The 7,870-nt window shown below is 40.5% G+C and overlaps 1 protein-coding gene across 1 annotated transcript in view; it reads right to left on the bottom strand.

Annotated features, from left to right (window-relative positions):
* The window catches only part of PDE4B (phosphodiesterase 4B), a 376,836-nt gene that overhangs the window by 72,788 nt on the left and 296,178 nt on the right, over positions 1 to 7,870 (bottom strand).

Here is a 7,870-nt window from a genome sequence, read left to right as displayed (position 1 = left end):
AAGATAAAAGGGAGAACTCTAGAGAGCAGACATCGCTCTGGATGCTCGTGTTTGTGTAATGGAGCAAATGTCCCCAGTACTCGTTCATTGGATTTTAATATTCATGCCATTATGACTTTATATTATAGCATGCTATATTTTCCTTGTAATAATTTCATTCTGCAATCAAATTTATTATTATTCAAAAATACTACAGGAATAGCTACCATGAACACAGGGCTTTCCACTTTACTAAATATTTTCGTATCCACGTAAAAGGCTACAGAGATGCCCACTGAGGGAAGAAAGCAGAGATGGTATCTCAGTTCCATTGTGTGGAATCTTTCCTCAATTTGTCCAGAAATGTTTGACAAGTCCAACAGATGTCAAGGGCCACATGCCCCTGATTGGCCACATACAGGTTTAATTGGAGTATTCTATGACTGTGTGGTTAGTGGAAAGAACACAAGTTATGAAGGCTTGGGTTCAAATCTGGACCCTGCCTGCAAAGAGCTGCATGACTTTGGACAGGTGACTGAATTTTTGTTACGGGCAGCAGTTTCACGATCTTGAAAAGGTGTGAGATAGTTTTCCCCATAGTTTCAGTGTGAGGCTATAAAAGATTGGAAGTAGCTAGCACACAGTAGGCATTTCATAAATGTTAACCCTCCTCTTTTCTCCAGAAAGCTCTTCCCTTCAGTGGTCTACTCTGTCCTTCATCACTGAATCAAGCAAGTGAAACGTATGAGTCAGGCAAGCTGCTTCTTCTCTTAATTCCACTTACCTAAATGTGTGCATTTATCAAAATTCATCAAAATGTACAGCTGAAATATGTGTAGTTTACTGTGCAGGAACCATTCTACAATAAAGGTGTTAAATTTTTTTAAAAATTAAAAAAAAGAAAGTGTCCTCATCCCCCACAGATATTCTCCTGCTACATTCAAAATTTTAGTGAAGAGCCCCTCTTGCCTGATCTGACTGCAGTGACTAAGGGGTAACCGTCTTAAGATTGAGAACAGAAGGCAGCATGAGAACAGGAGTAGGTTCATATATTGTTCTGTGGATGGGCTTCATAGGATATCAACTTAAAATGGTGTCATAGGATTTACCATTCTTTTTTGTATTTGCTCTGTTATCACACATCTGAGGAATTTATGCTAAGAAGCACACTTTGGAGTGATACCTAAATTCACTGACAAATGAGTAACACAGCTTTTGGCAGCCTTTCCCACATGATGGAGTAGATAATAGAAGGACAGCCCTGTTATTATCAGGTGAAGTCTAAGGAAGGCAACTGTAATGGACTAATCACCTGGATCACTGAACCCTCCTACTCAAAAGATCCTGCAGTGACTATTATAATGAAGTGGCCTTTGGGATAAATGCATCAGAAAGTGAAGGCGAGGTTACAACATTCTTATGGGAATCTCTTTTCCTTCTTGTTGCTTGGATAAATTATAAAAATGAAGCAATACCACAATTTCACTTGTCCTGGTTTGTGAAAGCGTTTGAGAATTGCTTTTTAAAATCTGTTTCTTTGTTTCGTTTCTCTGGTAGAGATACAGTATTGAGAGATGAATGTAGGCTGACGAAATTCAAAAAGGCTTAAAACGATACTTCCATTTTGTGGCACAATAAGATACTTAGAAGAGGGCTGAAAACGGGAAAGACCCAAAATGAAACCTAGGAATACAAATATCCATTCATGACACGGGAACAGTAAGAATATTAGGTAATAATGGGCTTTCCATCCTTACGGATCTTACACAAGATCTCTGTAGAGGAAGGGAATGAAACAACTGTGGGAACCCTGAGAAATTCAGTCCTGTTTCCCCAGACCCTGAATCAGAATCTGTGTGAGTCCATCTAACATGCAGTGAATGGTGATACGGTTAATGGATGTATAACAGGAAGAGAGACAAGGGAAGAAGAAAGAGTCAAATGCCCATATATGACAACTCAGAGACAAAACTGAAGAACCTCTACAAAACCAACCAACCTTGAAATGACTAAACCGACTTCTAGCCTAGCAGCATGAAATATGACAGTCTCCAGGGAGGCAAATATTTCTGCACGCATTTGGCGTCATTGGGTATCAGTGTCTGGAAGTGTCGCCTCAGAAGTAGGAGTCTAACTTCTGATCAAAGAAGTTATAAGGAACCGTCATGCACATCATGTGCACTCCAAGGAATCCTGTGCAAACTCAGTAAGATACTCACATAAATAAGAACTGCTATGAGTTATTGAGGGCCTATGATGAGCAGTAAAATATTCATCGATGCAACAAATACACGCCAGCCATTCTTCTAAGTCCATGACAGTGAACCAAAGTGACAAAAATTCCTGCCTTCATGGAGCTATTTAACATCTACACAATCCTAACAACAGCCATAGAAGGTTATCATTGAAGATGAGGAAACTAAGATTTTTCAAAAAAAATTGAGTAACTCGTCTAAGGGCACAGAGCTAGTAACCAACAGGGCAGAATTCAAATCCAGTCCTGGGCAGCTCCAAAGCCTGAGTTTTTACCTACTTTGTTACACTGTCTCTTATGAGCAATAGAAAAAGGCTTCTAACGAAGGTCAGCACATCTGCTACGACTCAGATGCACATTCTCCACAGAAGAATACTCAATTCTTGTCTGTGGTAAACAGACTACAGCTTACCAAGGAGGCAGCAACTCGGTACCACGGGCCCACCAATGGGCAGGCTCTCATTCATCCTAAATGTATTAATCAGGTCTGTGTCAAACCTTAGACTAGCTCCTGGGGATATAAGACACAGCCTTGGCTTTCAAGGAGTCTAGTGGGAAAGAAAAGCACACAAAGGGATCATCATAACATAGCACGATGAGGCTGAGATAAAGTCAAGCCCAGGATGCTCCGGAGAGTGCAGAAAAGAGGTCAGCCCAGCCTGAGGGGGAGGAATGTTGAGCCCTCGGTTGAGTCTTCACCAGATGCAGTCAGCTCGGTGCAGAAAGGGGAGGTGGAGTGAGAAAGCCCTAAAGTGCTTTGAGTAGAGACAGAAACTGACACGTGCAGGGAAGTGAAAGACAGCGCAGCGCTCGAGAAACGGCAAGTATTTCAGCGGGCAGGGTGGAGGGTGAGAGGGATGCTTCTGAAAATTGGCCGCACTGTGTTTGAGCAAACGTGCGGGTTTGTGGGGAGGTGTTGCAGTCAGGACAGAAACTGGTGAACGTGCAGAGAGATCCAACAATGAGTTGTGACATCTACTAAAAAGGGTCTTGGTCTGTATTTATTTAAAACAACAAAAGGCTAGACTAGAACAGAAAATACCAGGTGCAACACATGTAGTAAGATACTGTTTTACAAAACACACACATATGTGGGGATGATGTAACTGTATGTTTTACAGTGGAGTCAGGATCCAAAAAGTTCTAAACCACCCATCTAGTCTGTCTCTTCCAAGGGGCAGACTGTTCCCCTTTGGAGCTATTCAGCAGGCTCCCTTGTGGGACCTACTGTCTTATCTATTCCTGTCAGGAGACAAAGAGAGGTTGCTTGGCACAAACCTGTCCCAGTTTCTTAAATACTTTCCATACTCCAAAGTCCATGATCTAATTCTAAATCTCAAGTGCTCATACAGATAAACTCCAATGACCAGGGCTATTTCTGAAAAGCAATTAATATTTCCATTTTGAAGAAGTGAGAAAAAAATATGCACACAATATGAAGCTTCAACTGACTCCAAGAAAGTCTGGGGCCAGTAAAAGGTTCTCTGACCCAGCTGTGTTTTCCACCAAATGAATCACCCAGGTACAGAGCCAGTGCGTTTGAGTCATGAAGCACACCCTGTGTCATATCTTTGTATTCTTTTCCTTTACACAGGGATTTTCCCTAAAAGTTTTGTGCATTTTATTCCTGACTTTCTTTTTAAATTTAATCAATTTCTTGCCAGTTTCTCTGCTCTTTGATTTTTTCCTTTACAGTGTTTAATCTTTTTTTCCCCTCTCCTCTTCGGTCTGATCATTCTGAATTAATAAAAAGGTTCATATGCAAAGAAAACCCATATAAAATATAGCTTAAAAAAAAGAAAGAACTTAATATGCTATTGTTTCTTTCTTTTAAATATATTTAAATATGTAAATTTGTTTAAATAAATTTAAATATTAAATATTTAAATTTATTTTTGTGTTTGCAAAAGCACGAGAGTTAAAGAGAAAGTTAACAGAAGTAGTTTAGTAAATACCTCTTAACTAAATTATCCAGCTAATTTAGGCTAGTAAGATAGTAGAGATTGATAGAAGCAAGTCAAAAGTCCACTTTGGGCCTAAATTAATTAGAGTGCTGGCCAGTATCAGTAGAGTTAACCAGAACTTGTGTTTTGTGGGTCAGCACACACATTGGTTTATGAATCAACAATCAGAAGTCAGTGTTGGAAATGACTGATGATCTCTTGAGACTAGTGATTTATCCTCTAAGAATACACTGCTCTTCTCTGAGATGTAAAAATACCAATTCTTATTGGGAGCAGCGTTTGGAGAATGACAGACTTTTTGAACTTGCAAACAATCTTCGAGATTATCTGGCCCAGAGTTTCTCAATCAGTCTTATAAGGTTAAGAACATAGAAATACCAGCTACCTCACCCTCATGCAGATTCAGATGGCCCTTTTGTTGGGACCCTATGCTGTTTATATCTCTATTGGCTAAGAGGAGCTTGTGAGGCTTTATTTTCTGTGGTTTTTGAAGATATTTTTCTTTTCTCAATGACAAATGCAAAGCTGAACATGCTGGATTAAATATGCACAGAACTCGGCACACACTAATGTAGTCTAATTCTCCACTTTATGGCCTGGGAGAATGAATCCCAGGGATGACAGATAATTTTACCCCAGGCTCTCGATCCTTCAATGTCCTGGTGGAGTATGGGCAAAGCACCTAACACGTGCCCAGTAAGTATTCAATTCAACCACTTTTAAAATGGCCGTAAAGGAAAAGAGTGAGTAAGGAAATGAATGACAAGAAATCACGCACAATCCCACGGCTAACATTTGCTGGAGAGGGTGATGTTCCAGGGGACTTCAGAAATTTGTCCTTAAAAAAGAATAAAATAATGCCATTTGCAGCAACATGGATGGACCTGGAGATTGTCATTCTAAGTGAAGTAAGCCAGAAAGAGAAAGAAAAATACCATATGATATCACTTGTATGTGGAATCTAAAAAAAAGACAAATGAACTTATTTACAAAACAGAAACAGACTCACAGACATAGAAAACAAACTTATGGTTACCAGAGGGGAAGGGAGTGGGAAGGGACAAATTGGGAATTCAAGATTTGCAAATACTAACTACTACATATAAAACAGATAAACAATAAGTTTATACTGTAGAGCACAGGGAACCATATTCAATATCTTGCAGTAACCTATAATGAAAAGAATATGAAAGTAAGTATATGTGTGTATATGTATGATTGAACTATTATGCTGTACACGAAGTTGACACAACATTGTAAACTGACTATACTTCAATTAAAAAAAAATTTGTCCTTAAGTTCTGTTACATTTTAGTCACTCTGCCAAGAGTCCTGTGGCAAACAGCCCCTGCGGCACATGAGGGGACACTTGTCCAAACAAGTGGTGTAAAAACAAAGCTGCTTTGTTTAGAGCGCCTCTCTCTCTCCCTGACTAACCTCGAGGACCTCGAAAAAAGGTCATTTTGTGAAGTTCTGGTGTGTACATGAGTAAACTTGAATCATCGTATGTCACAATTGGAACCATTAAGCCAAATGCCACGGACCAGGTTACCACGTCATCCCCAGTTGGGTTCTTACGGTGGGTCTGGGCTGCGAGGTCACACAGACACTCCCCCTGGGTTTGTTCTTCATCTTACCCCCAGGGAGCTCGGGCCCATTGCAAACATCTATACCTCAAGCCACTGGAAAAATATCTTGAATTCACTCAAATTGACTTAGAAAGAAAGCAACAGAAATATTTATGGTACTTTTAAAATTATATAGAATTAAGAGTGTCTAGAGGAGTCTCAGGCACAGATTGCATCTAAAAGGGTAGAAGGAAGGGGGAGGAGATTACCTGTGTAATTTGGACACAACACAATGAGGAGAGAAGGGTGTGTTTTATATGGGGCAGGTATTTGAAGTATGTATGTTCATTGATTACAGCAATCAAAATTATGGAACACTCACTCAGCTTTCCAGCTCATCCCATTGACAAGCGGGCCTACCATTCACTGAACAGCTACAGCTTGTTACTTTCTGTGCGTTGTTCTGTCACTCTTACAACAACCACACAAAGCCAGTTTTATGAACCTTCCCTTTCAAACCACCAAGTAGTCAAGCTGTGATTGGTATCCATGGTATCTGTCTCCAAATCTTTTAACTTGACCTTCAGAAGCTCTGAACTCTAAATTCTCATTTTCCCTTTCAGTAGCTACGTAACCTTGGGCTACTTACGTAACCTCTCTCCAACTCATTTTCTTTATCTTCAAAATAGGGTTAATGATAGTCTCTGCCTAAGAATTTGTTATACACAAAATAGACAAGATAAAGCCCTTGGCTGGCACGGAGTAAGCTCCCTACCAGTTGTTGGCTTGTATCACCGTCGTCATGATAGCATATTATCAATACACCTGCAAATAACCTGGATAGTTAAAATGCTCAGATGTTGAGACTAAAATTTTCTTATTGACCCCAATTACCTGGGAATTTTTTGTGAAGATCAAATCTCAATTCATAATTACATGGTGGGAAAGGACCGGGTTGTTGCCAGCCCTTAGGGTCCATGGGACTCATATTGTGTCACATGCATCAACGCATTTGACTTCAAGAGAAATTGTCTTCTTGCAAAAACCAACAACCATAAACTCTTCTCTGGAACAGGCTGGTGGCTATGAAAGAGGGAAATTTAAATAAAACCCCGTCAATTCGGTAATCACCTCCAATGAATCAGTCCGTCATTTTGACAGCATGGGAGAGTAGAAACCAGTCTCAACAGAACTGAAAACAGAACGCATGTGTTTACTGAGTAAAATGTATAGCATGATGCAGTGCACGATGACACTAATACGCACAGTAGCTGGGTCTGGCAAGCCTGCTCCCTGAGTTCCTGTTATAATGGACATGTTTAAAGAGCCTAGATTCTGGAGTCAGACTTCCTGGAGTCAACTCTTGGCTTCTCCACTTGTTAGCTTCCTGATATTAGAAACATTATTTAATCTCCTTAAAGCTCATTTTTCTTACCTGTAATACGGACAGTGTAAGGATATGGACCTCACTGTGTTGTTTTAAAGATTAAGGAAGATATTGCACATAAAAGAAGCACTTTGCCCTGATCTTGAAAACACAGGAAGTGCTCAGTAAATGTTAGCTATTCCTATCTGTTGCCAATCTAAAGCTTTCTGTGTCAAGTAAAGATTTTGTGTACCCCTTCTCCATTCATAAGATCTTGGCAGCGGGGAGAGCTAATGATGATTGCTCTGGTAAAGGGGGTGCCCTCGTCACTTGATAGAAACCTGGCAAGCTGTGAGGTGCTGTGGGACCGAGCATCCAGACTGGCCTTCTTTTAGGGATAAGGGTCAAACTCAGCCAGACAATTTCTGTCACCAGCCTGGTGGGCTGCTGTGGTTTACCTTATATTCTACACACCTTCTCTCATGGAGGACATGGCTCTTCCCTCTGAGCAGGGACATGAAGGGTAGTGGGATCGGGGAAGGGCTCCTTGTGGCCAAGGCTCCAAAGCAGCTTCTTGAAAGTTTATTAAGGGCTAGGATGCTAGTGGGAGAGTCCAGTAGATTTTATTACGCTTGGCATTGGAAATTACCCCTGGTTCTAAATTAAGCATCAATTAAGTCCGGCCACTCAAGTCTGACTGCTGAATAATGTAGAAGACCCACTTGGCCTTGGTGTTTGA

This window comes from Camelus ferus, chromosome 13, assembly GCF_009834535.1.
Source record: "Camelus ferus isolate YT-003-E chromosome 13, BCGSAC_Cfer_1.0, whole genome shotgun sequence".
Lineage (NCBI taxonomy): Eukaryota > Metazoa > Chordata > Mammalia > Artiodactyla > Camelidae > Camelus > Camelus ferus.
Note: the sequence above shows the minus strand (reverse complement) of the source record. Positions and strands in the feature narration are given on the sequence as shown.